Source organism: Manacus candei, unplaced genomic scaffold (assembly GCF_025592945.1).
Source record: "Manacus candei isolate 608988 ecotype Guabito, Panama unplaced genomic scaffold, ASM2559294v1 h1tg000014l, whole genome shotgun sequence".
In the NCBI taxonomy this organism is placed as follows: Eukaryota; Metazoa; Chordata; class Aves; order Passeriformes; family Pipridae; genus Manacus; species Manacus candei.
In genome coordinates, this window is record NW_026138062.1 from 37,601,750 (window position 1) to 37,619,738 (window position 17,989).

The window sequence follows — 17,989 nt, forward strand, 5'->3', positions numbered from 1 at the left end:
AAATATGCCCCTTAAAGATGTCAAAAATTGGTACATACAATAACATTTTTAAAAATTGTACTACCATTTATTATGCATTTAGGTTTTTTTGGCTAACAGGATTATGAAAAAGAAATGCAAAATGGGTGAGCTCTAAAAATGGAATACAAATATTTTTTTCCCCCATTATGAAACATAGCTGTTCCACTGGCTGAACTCCTCTCCTGGTGGGTCAATTCCAACAGCAGGGCTAAACTCTTCTTGCATTTAACACCTCTGAATGCTCCTGTGGTCCTTACTTGCGGTGATACCCAGAACTAATTTGTAAGAACAATAGGCAAGAGAGGGGAAATTCACTCTGACCATTTTGTCCTTGAAATTACGGGCACAAAGTTAATAACATAGCTAAAACCCTAATTAATGTTATTTTTAATCTTCTTTCTGAACCAGAATTGCTGACATCTCGGGTATAATCTTCTGAATGCAATCCCATAAAAGCCTTTGCCCACATAGCCCGTTGTGGGAACCAGAGCACCTGAACACATCCTTGTTTGTTGTCCTGTTCAATCAACTTTATGAACTAGCAGCTTTGCCTGAGTAGCCATGCCTTGGGCATGTTTCCTCATGGTCTGTGCACTGACTCAGTAGCCTGCACTTTGCTATCAATCTAACCTTCCCTTTTCTTTTTTCAAAGCCCTTGAAGGCAAAAAACAATTTTCTGGTAATAGTTCTGCTTTTTTATGGATGGAGAAAATATTCTATTTATTTGTGGATATTTACATTTACCTTTCATGTCCTTTTCCTTTTCTTGTTAGCTAAAAACCTATTGCAAGCATTTCTTTTTCCCTTGCTGGATTTTTCCACATAATTAGTGAGAAATGGCAATTGCAGTGTTCACCATGTACTTGTGCTGTGGACAAATCACATTCAAACACTGTGAAAAATGTAGTGTCATTTCCCAGCAAACTTAATGAACAATATTGTGTCACCTACTGAGTTGCAATCTGTAAAGCACTGGCTGCTCAGGAGTTGATGCAGAATGGTAATCTAGTGGCTGATGTTCTCTGTTTACTTACAAAGCCTAAGTAACATAAATTTGTAGTCCACAAGATTATGTATAAGATATAATTTTTATTTCAAAGAGTTCATTCTGGAGGGACTGTCATGGTTTTGGTCTGTCTGAAAAACTGTCTATCAAACAGCCTCAGAAGTAAGGGTCATGCAGGGCAAATATGCAGGCTAGCTATAGCCAGCTATCTCAGGTACTGGTAGCAGGATAGCCATGATGCTCATCTTGTGCTGCCCATTTGCCCTTTGTCCCAGCCTGCTGATTGAATCTGGCAGCTTTTGGAGTGTGGATAAATTCCCACTAATAGTGGAACTAGGATCAGAAATCTAGTCATTCTATAATTACTTCAGCTTGAGAGGACTGAAATAAATGGGCATCTTGATGTCTCCCCAAACCAACTAGGTAAAGCTGAGAACTCAAAAGAAAGGAAGGTCATTAAGTACCCTGCAAAATCCTAGTCCCTTCGCTGAGTATAGAGCCCCTTAAACAAAACAACACGTTACTGCTGCTACACCATGCAACAGATCCTCATGTAGTTGGTATGCAAGGGCACATGCTGCATAGCTGGAACAAAACAGGATGTAAAGGTGAAAAAAATAATTCTCAGTCATTTACTGAGAATTTGTCTGTTTGACAACCCTAATAACAGTAATTTAATAAATGATTCAATATCTTATTTTACAGGGGACAGTAAAAGGTCAGTTCTTCACTGTTAAGAGAATGAGACTTGTATTCCAGGTGTCCTGGGTGCTGTATATGTACTATGTGCAACACTCTGAGGATAAAATCTGAGTTTAACTCTCCTGGCCTGTTTCTGACTCAGGAATTCCTGAGTAAAAAGGCCTGATCCCATGGTCCTTCAAAACCAAGGAAATTACTCCAGTGGACTTCCATCTAATACAAGTAACACTCTGTCTTCAACCTCTGTTGAAGTCAATGAAACTGCTCAATATTTACCTGGGTATAGCAGAATAGGAAATTGTCCTAGTTAGAACAGCTGGGACCAGTTCATCACTGTGTGGGTGTAACCCAAACTGTGTATTCTACACCCTCCATGCCATTTCCTAGAAACTGTTAACAATAGACCATTTGCAGCAGCTGCCCAGAGCACACTTGGCCCTGCAAGCTATAAGCTGGCTGTTAAGAGGCCTGTGAGATAGGAGGATGCTCCTGTCCTCATACCCATGACTTACAAACACCCATTGTGGTGGGTGATTGCCCTGGGGGAGGCACTGGGCATTCCTGCCTGAACCTGAGTGTATATAATCTTGGGGTCTTGGGACTTCTGGTACCACTTGTGGGATCCAGAGGAGGACTAGAACCTCAACCAGACTGTGACCACCACTCGCAACCAGACTGCGACCACCACTTGCACCAACAGGTTTTTCCTCTCCTTTTACTTTTGGATTCAGGGGACCACGTGGGGCTCAGCACAGGGGCCAATGAACAACATTTTGTTCGTGCCCCAGGGTGCCAGGTTATACAGCTGAGTTTTGTGGGTTAAACCAATTGTTTGTCCATGTAATTGTATTTATGGTATTATTTTTATTAAATTGTAACTCTGACTTATAATCTCTTTGGAGTTGGATTCATTTCTCCTGCCAGTTTAACTTTAAACCAGCACAGAAACCCAGCAGATTATTTCTGCAACAAACCTCAGTTTGGAAGTCTGCAAACTCTCATCCTGGCCGTAGGAGATGACCAGTGCCATGTGCTTAGAAATCAGTACAACAGAGCTTGCTTTCTACTCATGCCTTTCATTGTAAGTCAACTATAATATTTAACAGTTTTCAGCCAAAGAAATCTTTCACGCCTTTATTGAAGAGGCCATCTCAACAATGCCTTGTTAGGTTACATGGAAGAGCATAGGAAACCAACTGCTATTTGTTTTAAATGAAATCAGAATCAGTACCCTTTTAAACAAATGTTTTTCCTGGCAGTGTCAAAGTTTGTGGATGTCATGGGACATGCTATACTTCTAAGTATGGGGTGGGAACCCACGTGCGATATTGGAAATACTGGCCCCTTTTCTTGTTCCAGTTTCCTATGTAACTGAGAATTATAGTTGGGAAAAACAGGGCTGGATGGCTCCTTACAGGTCACCTACTAATCCTTTTATGCAAGGAAAAACTAACTGTAACTATGCCATCCCTGAAACATGTTTATCCAATATGTTCTTAAGGACAATGGGGATGAGCAGGTCTCAGCTGACGCCTCACCTGCTCTGAGCCGGTTCTGAGTATCTTCCACAGGATTCCTGCTGGCCCACCTTCAGTTTATTCACTCATAAGATGATTTTTGTATTTTTGAATGAATTTGATTTCTCTTTATCCCATGCTTCTCTCTAGCTTTATCCTTTCCTAAGCAGTGCTTCATCTTCCTGTTTGTATGTTGTGTCTGTAAATGGGAATTATGGATGTATAGAAGTATAAATATTATGCTAAGGAAAAACGGAAATATTTTTCTGATTCTGAGTTGTTGTGGGTTTTTTGGTTTGGGGGGGTTTTGTTTGGTTTTGTTTGGTTTTGTTTGGTTTTGTGTTTGGTTTTTTTTTCTTTTTTTATCTTTCTTCTTGTTGTTTGTTGAAATGTGTTTCAACACGGGAGGTTGGGAAAAAAGAGCAGCACTTTTCATCTTGGTTTGGCTAACTCACAGCAAGTTCCCAGTTGTACTAATTCAAAGCCATTATCATGCTTTTTGGGTTGCCTGGATAATACAAGTTAGCTGGGTGCATTGTGACTGGATACATCAACTATCATGGCCTCCCATGGTAGGAGAAACACAGAAAGTTACTTACCTTTTTACTCAGATATAAACCTGGTCCAGCCACTTCAATTTTGAAATAAGAAGAGAAAGTGTCACTTGGGGTGGGTTTGATGGATTAATAAAGGATTTTATCATTTGTAGCTAAAATTGAACATGGTCAACTTGCACCAGATTTATGAAGACATGGAAATCCAGAGGAAGAAGTATTATTTATAGGAGAGTATGTGACGTGAATACCTCCGAAGTCTGAAATCTGTAGGAACATTTGCAACAGCTCTGGAGCTTTTTGACCTGTACTTAGAAAATTGCTGCATCTGCTGTGATTTTGAGTAAAGGCCTACTGTCATTTAAATTGAGGCTTCAGTAATAGGACTGATGTTTAAAATTGTCTTAATGAATTGAAAGAGCTGGAAAGACATTTAAAGTTCTATGTCCTTCTATCTGTGCAGTGAGTGGTTTGGTTACTAATTTCTACATAGTGTAGCAGGTTACTCAGCCTATTATCCTACTCATTTCATCTAGAGCAGAATTCAAGACTGACAAGTACCACTGTGCATAATAGTAGCAATCACTGCCACTCTTTCTGCAGTTGTCTTAACTTTGCTTCGTTGCTTGTAACAATATCTTGTATTCAAGGACTTTAAATGAAATTATCATAGTTCTAAAAGTGCTAGTGGAGAGGTTGTTTGGACTTCAGCACCTCTGGAGACTGTTTAACAGTGAAAACAGTGACAAAATGAAGAAAACCTGCAATTTTTTCTTATATCTCAGCTCTCCTCTGAGCATGATTCCAACATTTATTTTCCATTTCAATGGTGCAATGGATTGTATTTTGATCATCGTCTCTGATATTAGAGTATGGTTTGAATCTCCTAAAAGGACCTTGATTTTCAGTTGTATGAGCCTACAGCTTCTCTTTGATGGCACCAAGAACCTTGATTTTCCACTTTGGGTTCCATTTTACAAATCCAGAGTTATTGTTTTAAATTATAAAAACTACATAACAAAACTACTAATAAATGGACAATTGTTACCAACTGTGCCCTACATTTCATTATGGTTACAAAGAATTTGAGGAGCCATTGGAATAATCAAATACTCAAATGCAGATCTTGGCCAGTGTCCTTCAAAGCTGACAAATCACTTGACACATCTTATTTCCTAAGTACACACCTTGAGTCCTTGACAAAAATTGTTGGATTTAACAAACGTGCCAACTCCCAACCCCTAAAAATCAATTCCTTTCATTCAGTTGAACTAAAACTCCAGAAACATTGACCATTAAATGTACTGATCTTATGTTTAGGAAGAAAAAAGCATGCTCCTTCTTTCCCAAGCTATTTTTTCAATCAATCAGATTAATGAGAAATCTTGACTTAGATAGAGATTTTTTATACACGTTTTCTTTTGACCTTGAATATTAAACTTGGCTCTCATAAACAACACCAGTAAGAATTTAAATATACATACTTGGGATTTCAAGGTTTGTTTTTATATTTGTCCCCTTTATCTGATGCGAAGAAGCCGGTAATTGCAGAATCATTTCTCAGCTTCTTTTCAATAAGTATGTAAAATTCTACCCATGGCAGAGAATGATTTCCCTTTTGATTGGTATGTTTGCAGTATTTTTTGCCCACTTTCCTCTCACATCTCAATTCTAGTGACAAAACCCACAGTTATGATCAACAACAAAAGTAATTCAGTTTTCCAAACGTCTAAAAGAAGTCTGATTATCTCAAAACAGAGGCAACAGGATGATTGTGTTTACAAACTGTGTGTTATTAAGATCAGAGAATAGAGTTGTGATAAGAAGTTGATTAAGGCTGCTTGTGATACAATCTCATATCCAAAGCTTTTCTTTAATGAGATGAGGAAGAAACCCACCACCTATGACTCCAAAAACTATCTCTTACACAGAAGGGCATATAGCTTATTATTTAGCCTTGTTATTTTGATGTGCAAGTCTGAGAGCTCCATCAGACACTGCTTCTTTTCAAGGCCTCTTTTTCTTTCCCTATTGCTTCTAGTAGCTGATGGGAACTTCACCTTTCCAACGGCAGGCTCAGTTTTGGTGAGAGAGCTTTTTTCTCCTTTGATTATAGGCCAGCCCCAGACAGTTCAGGACTTGGCCAGCTTGCTGCATATCTCAAAGCCTGTAGATAGGCACTTCTCCTATAACACTGAAAGCTTCAGCATTCCCATTATATGCCATTCCCTTGCATACCTGAGGTAATGGCTGATGGGCCTATTTGGTGCAGAACAGCTTGCAGGAGAGAGCAGGTGCGGCAATGTTCTTGCCCTCAGGTATGAACAGACTCTGCTGTCTCCCGAGTGAACAGAAATTGAAAGGGTTGATCAGATTTGGAAGATTTTGAGATACTTTATGGGCCAGTAGGCAAAAGCAGGCCACTATCTGTACTTGAGCTTTCCTGCTTTATCCCACTGCCCTATAACCCATCCTGGAATAAAAGTGACAATGCAGGAACAGTCAGTCGCAAACAACTACTCACAGATTAGACTTCCATCAGAGAAGTCAAGAAGAATTTGTCTGATATTTGGAGTAGGAAGCTCTGTGCCATCTGCAAATGAGATCCTGTATCCAGTTTCAGGTCAAGTTTCTCAAGCTGGCCCTGAGATACTGAGGTCACCAGAACTAGCTTTTTAAAATGTGAACATTAATCCCAAATGCTTCACATTGAGATCAGAGTATGCACAATTGAGATTCAATGGAAGAGACATAAATATTAAGAGATTAGGAGATGACTTAGTGGATTTGTCTGCTGTTACTCAGAGTGCATCACTTAAGTGGACCTAAAGTTTCAGCTTACTTATGGAATTTGCATCGTGATGTGAATGAAGAGGTCACAGAAACTGTTTGTCAGACTTTTCAATGAGCACATCCCTTGGAAGCACATGCTCAGGAATTGATTCATTGACTCACTGGATTAAATCATGTTTTAAGCATTAAACTGGCAGCTGCTAAGCAATTAAAGGATATGCCTAAGTGCTGATATAAAGAATATAGTCAACATTTTTTAAAAAGTGTACCATTACAGCATACTTTGTGACAGGTTTCAGTCTCTTACACATCATGAATTACTAGCAACTTTGACAGCATAGCAGGGCTTTGATCAAGTCAGTCCAGGGCTTCAATGTTTCCCCAAAATAGCAGACAGGAATTCCTGGAGAAAAATTGGGCCTCCCTGCTTTGGGCCAAAGTCAGGAGGAGTGTAGTTGCCATTCCCACATAATTTTCAACAATTTTCTATTTGTAAATAGAACTTTTCTTTTTTTTTTTTTTTTAATTCCAAGGAGTCAGTACCACAAAGAGAGAATAAGTTGTTTACAGAGATACCTTTTGTGCAGGCTGATTGGGAGCCAGACACCAGCTGCCAAATTGAGTGCAAAGACTCCCACTGAGCCTGATGTCCTGCACTGGCGCACAACTACAAGCCCTAGCACTGTGTGGGGCGATGACAGCTTTGCTATCAGGCACCCACCAGAGACACTGCTGCAGCTTTTTTGTTATCAGAGACTCTGGTTGTGGGGATGAACTTCCCCAGCTCAACACATCCTGACAGCATCTTGACAAGATACTGGGTCTGTCTGCATGTTAGGTTCAAAATATGTTTTTTCTACTAATTCTCACCATTTTTGTCAGTAATTGTGCCTCTTCCCTTCTCTCCCCTGGTATTTCTTTGGTGAAATAAATGGTTCTGTAGCTGTCTGTTTGAAGAAAACACCCTCCCTGCTTCTGAAGACAAGCAGACAGTACTTTTGGTATAAGTTTCCGGTGTTAAACCTTAGTTTGAAGAAGCTTATGATTCACATATTCATAGTATAAATGCTATCTACCCACTGTTCACCACCTCTCGCTGTTATACAATCTCTCAAATCTGATAAACACTTCTAGGGCTTTGTCATATTCTCTTTGTTCAGGTACAAGAAGAGTCTTCTGCAGGATAACACATAATTGATATAGTTTGACTTTCATTGTACTGCAGGTTTAAGTCCCCGTGGATTTAAATCCTAGTTTATAAGAGGAGAGAAGTCTGCCATTTGGGAAAAAAGGGCTCAGTTCAGTACAAACTGCTCTCTAGTGACACTGAGAGGAAAATAAAGAAAACTATTTTAGTGAAAAACTAAAACTGGGAATTAGGAAAAAGGTTCATCATCAAGACTTTGAGGTAAATAATAGAAAAATCTCACCTCTAGGCCAGCTACACAGATTGTTGCAGGAGAAAACCTTTTAATGGCAGAAAGGCAGAAAGCTGTCAGAAAGGGAAATTATCCTGTTAGTAGATCCCTTCTGCCAAGTGAGGACTCTGCACTGGAGATAATCCTTTAGGAAGTCCTATAGGAAATTTCTCCCTGTGGATAGGAAGAGGCAAGTTAAAATGAAAGATACTTTGGTTGCCAAGTGTTTAGATAACTGGGTTTGTGATGCCAGCTGGACACAACAGTGGGAGATCTTGTAGATCTCTACACAAACTTTTAGGGAGTATCTGCAGGGTGGTCTCCCTTTTCCTATGGCAGTCTTTGCTCCCAGTGCCCCGTGGCAGCATAGAAAGACTGAAAATCAGTCTCAGGTTTGGATTTAAGAAATGAGGAAAAGAAATCATGCAGATTTCACACCAGTGAAAAGCTTTTGAAAATGTGGGTTCTACATTAGAAATTCTAGAAATGAAAAGTGGCATTCAAATTGAAAAAAGCTGTATGGGAGATTGTAATAAAGTGATAAAGCCAAGAGCTATAGCGTCTGAAAGGCATGTCCTCTGGCATGAACAGAACAAAAAATAAGAGCTTCAGATGAGTGCAGTGTAGAGACTGATAACCCAGGAAAGAAACAGTGAAGAATAGTCTGGAAGAAAAAAATTTCTATTTAAACAAGCTGCATGAGCATGTGACTATGCACACACACACAAAAGGCAGGCGCACACACACACACACACACACACACACACAGAGGTAACTGTATCAAAGGGTGTGTGCTTCCATTGAAATATGAGAAGTCTAAAAGCTGAAATAGGGAACAAGTATGTTTGATTTTAAATTTGAAAGTTACCATGGTAGACACATCTGAACCAGAAAGGAAAACCATAATAATTGCAATATTGTAATAACTAGGAAAAAAATATTACCAAAAAAAAATATTACCAAAAAAAAAAAAAAAAAAAGAGTGGCTGCCCAACTCTGATAGTGCTACTGTATGTTAAAGAAGACATGCAGTCTAATCAGATAAATACTTTAAGTGGTTTACTCAAAACACAAAGTCACCACTCATAAAAACTCCAGCTCTCAATAGCAAAAATGCAGTGTTAAGACTATGCTATAGCCCAGGATGGATGGATAGAATGACTACAGTGATGCAGAAAACCCAATAAGAATGAGATGTGCAAGTTGCTTTATATATATTTAGTACCTGCAGTATGATTGCAAGGCAATGCCTGGAATACATTTGTAGACTGCACCATATAGGAGCTATTCACAGAAAAGGCAGGTGGAGCAGCATCTCTCCACTGAATCTGGAGCTGAGCTCAGGCCTTGGTTTAAAATCTTACTGTCAAAGCCACAGTATTCAAATAAAAAAAAACCCAAAACAACCAAAATCAACAAACAACAATATAAATATGTATTTGAAAGGAAACAGACGAAAGGGTGGAGTGTTCACAGGTGACATAAGAATTGCCTGAAAATACTGCAGATTTGAAAAAATGCATGATTCATCTCAACAGCATCTTTAGGAAGACCAACAAAAAACCCACCATCAAACTGCTGTGGTTCAAGATTGAAGTAAGGCCATCCTTACCAAATTAGCATTGGAGTTAAGGCAATCTGGTTCATGTACTTGGGTTTTCAGAAGGCTTTCAGGAAGATCCAACACTAAAGACTTTTCAAAGGTAAGAAGGATTAAAGAACACACTTGCTCATGGATTAATAACTCATTTAAAAATAGGTAAAAATGAAGACATGGATACAGAGATATTCAAAGACTTTTGAATCTTTGTGGGAGCTATTAAATCTCTTGCTGGAAGTGAGAAAGTATCAGATAAGTATTTTGAGGAAGGTCATAGCTGTACTTTCATGTAATAGCATTTCCTTCTAGAGTGACATGTGATAAATAAATATCTCTCAGTTACATAAAAGCAGTAGTACATAAGGACCTCACAGGATTTCATTCAAATTCTTCTTTTCCAGTTTTGGTCCTATTCAAGTCTTTCAGTGAAAGTGATTCTGCACTGTGAAGACCAGTATTTATTTTATTTATCTTTTTTTTAATGTATTTGGCTAAAAAAGAAACTTTCCATAGAATCCATAGACTCATTTAGGTTGCAAAAGACCTTTAAGATCATGAAGTCCAATCATAAAACTAACACTGCAGAGTACAGCACCTGGTGCTGAGGTCTCACTGAACATATCCTGATGCCACAGGGCCCACTGCATGCATGGACAAGCACTCATGCATGGACCTAGGCTGTTCTCCAGCTGCAGGAGGAGTGGCAGGAAGCCACTGATTTAGATATTTGAGACCCATTGGGCTCAGTGGTGCGATGCAGAAATACTGTTTGGGTCTCTTCCACAATTTGCAACAGGGGTTTCAAACTCTGCTTTGGGTCCAGAAAAGATGAGGGCAGGGACCAAATTTATCTCCACAGTGCTGAGAAGAATGCAGTGGGAGGCAGAAAAGCTGAAGCTTCATTGACTTCCTCAGTGTGAGCTACAATGAATGCATACCAGTCATCTGCCAATGAAAATGTTAAGAATTATTTAAAAAATCCCAGATACATGTTTTGTTATTAAAATAAACCCATGAAAAAATAAAGTAGGTTGTGATGAGAACTTTTAAAATGTGTTCTCTTATTTTGTGCAGCCTACATCACAGAGCTAAAAATTATACTTACGTTTCAGTGTTGCCGTGGTTACTGATACTATTCTTCTGAGTCTTCAGAGGAAATGAATTGATCATGTTAAGAAGGAGGCTGTATACAGGAGGTGACCTTGGACCTTCACAATGGTTTAATTTATATTGGTCTAATTTCAAACTTCCATGGCCTAAGCTACTCGTAGCTGAAGTAGCTGTAGTTTAATTTTTCTGGTTTTGTACAGACAAGTTAAAACTCTAACACTAAAGGTTAAAAGTCTTGGCCTGAAATCACAGAAGACAGAATTTGTTGTTCATTTACTATTGCTTCCCAAAGCACTCCATGAGGTAAACACTTTGTTGAATGTCCGGATAGACTTTCCCATTTAATTTGATGAGTTCTATGTATTTAAGAATAGAAAGATATGTTTTCCTTTTGTAATAAGGATGATCTGGCAACCAAAAAATTTGTTCTTTGAAGCCTTTTCTATCCCCTTTCTCCCAAACCAACACTGACTCCATATGCTATTTGCTGTGAATCACAGCACCATGGGATAGGTCAGGTTGGGAGGGATCTTGGGAGGTCTATGCTCCAATCTCCTGCTCACAGCAGGTTGGCTCTGAGGTCAGACCTGGCTGCTCAGGGCTTCATCCAGCTTAGGCTTGAAAACCTCTTAGGATGAAGTGTTGGTTCTTTCCTCAAAACATCTGTGACTTCCACATACGGGAGAGACAAAGGCAGAAGAAAAACCAAGTCACAGGAGGGGATTAGGACGATACCATTAGGCTGGTGACAGAGCCAGGAGCAAAGGCCTGATCTCCAGTACTCAGGTTAAGTCAACAAAAGTCAACAAACTATTCCACAGACACAGATGTTACGTAGTTCCCAATTTCTCCAGAAGCAGCACAGCTATGCAGCCCTTCACTAGGCAGGCCTCTCCGTGGGGCATGCAGTCATGTGACGGTTAAGACAATCTCAGAGCTTTGGTGCCAAAACCCCTCAGGATCATTTAGTTTGTGGCTGTGCTGTGAGAAGCTGAGTACATTAAAGCAGACATGGTTCTGTATTAATCTTCCTACCTGGTTGTGCTGGATGAGGTGGCTTATGGCTGTTAATGTGTGATGATGAAGTGATGCCCCAGGGGAGGAAAGATAAGAGCTGCTGCTGCTTGACGATAAAGCCTTTCAGCAATGAACTGCAAGTGGTTTGAGTACATGGATTATTTAAAATCAGGAGACATGCAGAACTGGCCTGGTTCTCAGTATGCTTGTGCTGTAAACACATTACACTGATGACACTCCTCTTAAGCTAACGCATTAGCTGTGTTCAGAGCCTACTCATGGCAGCTCAGAGCTAACGCACATCTTGTTCTGCAGTCTTACTTGCTAATGAGACCATTTGTTTCTTGGCTGGAGAAGGTGAAAGCATATGCAGTGATTTACGACTAACACAATATTGTAGGGACAGCTTAACTTTGTCTAAACCTAGTTTAGCTTAAATCAATTGGGTAGTTGTTTGACTTCACACACACAGTGCTTGTATTGTTTTCATTAGCTGTGTTTGGAAATCACTCTAGCTAAATCAGAGCATCCCCTGGTGTGATATAATGAGGTCTCTCCTCAGATGAGTTGCATTGCTATAAAGAAGCTATACAGGAATGGTCAATGCAGCACAAAACTGTCTGTAAATAAGCCTTAAGGCACAACAGCTTTAGATGGCCTGCTCAGGCATTTGCACTAGTTTAATTAATTTGGTTTGTTAATTGAATTCCACTAAATTACAGAAAGTTTTGATTTTAGACAAAGCCTCAGGCCCTGATCTTCCGTTTGGACCTGGCAGTAGCACTGGCTGAACTGCTTTTGGTGAACGCTTCATTTGCAATAGCGCAGTGTTGGTCATCACCAGACTATTAGGGAGTATGACCCAATTTGCAAAATGGTTTCCCTGAAAAGCAGATGATGATGAGGTGGTCTCCTATTTATGGTCTCTGAGCTCACTGCTATGGCAGAACTTGGGGTAAAATCCAAGTTCACTTTCAATTTTCTTTCCAAGTGGATGTGAACTGATAGCTCCTTGACTAAGCAAAAAGGTTTTCTTCCTCCTCTACCTTGAGAGCCACGTGCCCTGTAATGCCATTACTTGTAGAGCTGCTTTGCACAGCATCTTGGAATATCCTGGTTTGGCTGCTCCAAGGCCAAGGAAAATTAGAGGGAAAGAATGGGAAAGCAAGAGGAACACATTGGCTGAAGTCAGAAAGAGCCTTGTCAGTGCCTCATCTGGGAACTGTGTTAGTTAGGTTGCTGTGCCTTCTCTGAGCAAAAGCTCTGGGCTGTGCTGGCTCCTCCTCAGACATGGGGTGACACTTTAATCTGGACTGGAAAATACTTAAAAGAGGTTTTCTCTTGAAAGTACTGTGAAGATTTGATATGGAGATTGAACCCCACGATCTAACTCATTGGGTCATTGTGTTTCCACCTCTGTTTTCTTGTGGCATGTTAAAAATAAACAATCAAACGAAAAAGCAACCAAATACCTAGGAGTTTAGGATAAGACAGTAAGTCACTGTAACTGGGATGGGCATGCGGTATAGAGCATAATAGTTATTTCTGGGAATTGCATACTTTTAAAATGCAAGAAAGTACCTTCACTCCATGTAAAAGCATACAAATATAATGTAACTTGATTAAGCTTTCTGTGAACAATACATATTTCCTTAGAGTGCAAAATAAGAGCAAAAAGAGATGATCCAATGAGTAAACTGCAGCATTTCCTTGGAAATGACTCCCTAATTCCTGCTCTGGGAGATTTCACTGGCAGCAATGATAGTGCATCTTCCGAGGGTCTAGAAATTACCTGTGCCTCGTGGAAGTACCAATTTGGGTTACTAACCCTTTCATTTTCCTCCTCAGGTGTGCTGTCTGGCTATGTGAGGCCTTCCTAGGGCAGCACATCTCTTGGTATGCCTCGTGGTGCTGGCACAGCCACTTGCCATGGAAAAAGAAATGGGATACATCCCGGGAAACACAGTCCCTCCAAACAGCCTGGTTCAGAGAGAATGGAGCAGAGGGCCTTAATTTGGGCAGGGTTGTGTTTTGTCTTACCATGCCTGTTTGGTGCGAAGTGGGAAATACCTGACATGAAGTGGCTGATAAGAATGTTTCATGTGCTTGCAGCTCTGAGATGCTGTCAGGATGATGTGAAACCCTTTACTCACACTGGAGCAAAACCCTATATGAGGGGGGAGAGCCCTTCATTTCACTTATCAAGGGAGAGATGGAATAAGATGCCAGGAGGTACGTAGCAAATGGACAAGTTGGTTATTTCCTGGAGCTGCAGGTACTGGCTTCCCCTGGGTCAAGGGCTGGACTGTACAAAGGGCTGAGCTCTGCACTCTCTAAGGGATTTTTGGTCTGCCAGCTTTGGGACTGATTGTGCTGGACTGATTCTTGGGTGAGGAAATACATCAGCACTTTCTTGGAAATTTTGCTCATCTGGTTGGGTTTTTTGTGTGATTTTCCTCTCTGCAAGGATGCATGCACCTGGCTGCATCCGTACGCTGTTGCATGGGACTGGTGTTGCTGCTGGGGCACCCCTGGGCCTGCAATGACATTTCTGCAGTGGTCCCTGTGACTGGAGAGGTCTCATAGGTGGGTGGCCAGCTAGGGATCTCCAGGCAGAGGGCTGGCAAGGTGGATCCACGGGCGGATCTGGGCGCTGCTCCCGCAGCACAGCGGCGGCTCCCCTGCGCACGTGCAGGGCATTTTCCAGGAAAAAAAAAACCCAGAGCTGGAGACTAACAAGGAGTTTTAGGCCTTTAGGAAGGCACCGTCTAGCGGGCTGTGTGAGTACTGCTGACAGCCGGAGGAGCTCCTGTCCCGGTGTATCCTTTCATATAGGCTGCCTTTTTTTTTTTCTTTTTTTTTCTTTTTTTTTTCCGGTCCTTTTTTTTTTTTTCCCCCTTGTTGCTCTCTAGTGCTACTCCCTACTCACCTCAGCCTCAGCCAGTGTTTTTCTCAGGTTTTTAAGCTCTCTTTATTCCCCAGAAAGCATGGAGAAGAGAGAAGATGGAGAGGGAGAAAGGGAGGGAACGGGAAAGGAGATGAAATTGTTGAGATGTGCCAATGCAGATGCTGCAGATGGAGGGGAGGGAGAGTGCTGAAGTCCATAGACCTATGCAGTGCTTCTGTGCCTGCAGAGACATCAGGCAAGATGTGGAATAGTAATTTCAGGGTCAGAGGACAGAAGAGACAGGAATTATTCACTGAAAAATCAGACTTGGAAAGCCCTGAGCCACCTAATGCTATTTTCAAGTTGTCTCTGCTTTGAGCAGACACTAGACTACATGACTAGCAGAGATGCACTGCAGTCTAAATTATTTTGTGATTCTAGTTTTGCTCTATGTCTGCATTTTAAAACAACAAAATTCTCCCTTGATGATGTATGGTTTCTGGGAATCATATTACTGGCATTAGCATCAAAAACTGACCAGCTGCTTCTCTGAAGTACTGACACATCTGTCTGCAGCATGGGCACATTTCAATTGTTACATCTCCCTTCCTTAGAATTACAGGACATTTTCTGACAGCTTTGGAAAAGGAAGACTACACTGCAGGGTCCAGCTGTCAAATTATGGTTTTGAACACTGACTGCATTCCTGAAACCATATTTTAAGAAGCAGAAAAACATATTTGCTGATCATAAAATGACCCCATCTAGGGTAGAAATGAAACAGTTTAAATTAAATTGATATTTCCTGGCTCTGCAGAGTTCACAGCAGTAGTGCTATTCCATATAAGCAAGATTTCTAGAAAGACAGCAAATGCATGTTGCAGGGACATTTAAAGTGAGTAACAGTGGAATTTCTGAAGAAAAGACGCAAGGTCGGTTAATGCTTCTGTTAACACAAGCAGTAGGTAGAGGAAAGTCTTAGTTAATTTTTGAGATCAGTTGGACTTGAGAGCACGAAGTGCTCCCTACTGGAGAAGTAATACTGCCAGTGATTTTGCCCCCTCGCAGGAGTTCAGGGTTACAAATAGTTCTTTGAGAGTGCAGTGACTGAACAGTGATCAGTGCAAGCAAATGAGAGCGAATTGCAACAGAACTGGGCCATGTTGTGCAGAGCAGGGTGCCCTACTCAGTCCCACTCTCCTCCCCTGTGCCCACAGAGGGGCTGGGATTTACCTCTTCCCTCACATTTCACAGAATGATTTGGAATAGCTGCATATGCTTAAGTTTATAGAGGTATGAGAAACAGAAACGGTTGTGATTATTCTGCATAACAAAGATACATGAGGCAGGGAGAGGGAAAAGAAACCCAGAGAGAAAGACCACATCTGTAGCTGTCTGCAGCCTTACACAGCCATGGCACTCCCTATTCACTGAAAGCACATATGCCCTTCAGTAGTTTCCACATTATTAATGCTGAGGAAGAAAAAGGTGAGCTCTGCAGAGATCTATGAGATGTCAGGCATGGCAGATGTCTGGTTCTGAAGCCTACACTTTTTTCTTTTAAGAAAGAAATCCCCTCAGAAGCAATATAAAGAAAAGGATTTGTTTTACCCTGTGCCTTCTAATATAACCATGAGGCAGAGAAATTTTATGTATTTATGCTCTTATTCTACAGGCACTTGCTGAATATTTATTATAGTAACATCTCTCATGCCTTACTGTCTTCATAAACAGCTCAATACCAGTGATTTGAGCATTCATTGCTTTAAACTGAAGCCAGTAGTTGCTGAAAGAAAGTGCTTATTCCACACGAGTTCCCCACATCTTCTGCAGAAAAGATGATTAAGGGAAAACTGTAACTCTAGAATATGATAATGATGACCTGCCTTTGGGAATGAGCCGCAATTAATTACCTGCCTTGGAGTGATTTGAGTCTTGATGACAGGTTTCAGGCAAGCCAGCTCCCAGGTGCAGATCTCCTTTACCTTGTAAGAGGGGAAGCACCCGTGTAGTTAAGTCAACATTTCACAGCTGTGGGTCCTGGATCTCTGATGGTCTGTGTGGTGTCAGCAAGTGCTCTGTGAGTTAAGAACCAGAACTTACAATGTTTGCTTGTAGGCAAGGAATGAAACCAAATGAGTGGTGGCGAGTCACAACAATCCCATACAGCGCTAAAGGCTGCAGGAAGAGTGGCTGGAATGCTGCCAAGAGGAAATGGACCTGGGGGTGCTGGTCGACAGCTGCTGAACATCAACCAGCAGTGTGCCCAGGTGGCCAAGAAGGCCCATGACATCCTGACCTGTATCAGCAATAGTGTGGCCAGCAGGACCAGGACAATGACCGCCCTCCTGTACTCAGCACTGGTGAGGCCACTCCTTGAATCCCTTGTTCAGTTTTGGGCCCCTCACTACAAGAAAGATGTTGAGGTGCTGGAGTGTGTCCAAAGAAGGGCAACAGAGCTGGGGAAGGGTTTAGAGATTTAGTCATATGGGGAGCAGCTGAGGGAGCTGGGGTTGTGTAACCTGGAGGAAAAGAGGCCCAGGGGGCACCTTATCACTCTCTGCAACTACCTGAAAGGAGGTTGTAGGCAGGTGGGGGTCAGCCTCTTCTCCCGGGCAACTAGTGATAGGAACAAGAGGAAATGGCCTCACATTGTGCCAAGGGAGGTTCAGGCTGGATATTAGGAAAAATTTCTTCATTCAAAGAGTGGTTAAGCATTGGAACAGGCTTCCCAGTGAAGTGGTTGTGTCTCCACTGCTGGAAATGTTCAAAAAGCTAGTGGATGTGGCACTTCGTGATATGGTTTGGTGGGCATGGTGGTATTTGGTCAAAGGTTAGCCTTGATCATCCTGGCGGTCTTTTCCAACCTTAATGATTCTGTGATTCCATAAACATTAGTAAATAAACAGTCAAAGCAGAAGATTTATTTTTCTAAATTTTTTACTGAAAGTGAGAACTACACAAGAAGGTCCATTATTTCTTTCCCAAAAGTGGCAGTTGGCCTTGGTGGAAAAAATAACTTCATGCTCACTCCTTTTCTTGGGCATTACAGTTTTGTGAACAAGCTTCGTTAAGTCATTCTCAGTCAGATCTGCAGGATGGGGGATGCCAGTGAAGACACCCAGACCAGGGAGCATGTGCTTAGAGCTGAAACCTAGCTGAATACTTGCCCTGAGTTCCTGCTGATTGCTGGGGAGGCAGCGCCTGAATTTTGGAGCTGAGCACACCCTGCTCTGGTTCCTGCTGGCAGTTCTCTCAGGATGCTCATCCTGATTATTCCATCAGAGCTGTGACCTGCATTAGTATGGGATCTACAGTGAAAAAAATTCATCATCTATCTTGGCCAAATTTCTGTATTTTCAGA

General features: G+C 41.3%; 1 long non-coding RNA gene across 1 annotated transcript in view; it reads left to right on the plus strand.

The window, feature by feature from the left end:
• LOC127467679 (uncharacterized) overlaps positions 1-17,989 on the plus strand; it is a 48,286-nt gene that overhangs the window by 20,442 nt on the left and 9,855 nt on the right. The window contains exon 2 of the long non-coding RNA XR_007903252.1: positions 13,851-13,970. This is a non-coding gene — a long non-coding RNA (uncharacterized LOC127467679). The remainder of the gene's footprint in view (positions 1-13,850; positions 13,971-17,989) is intronic.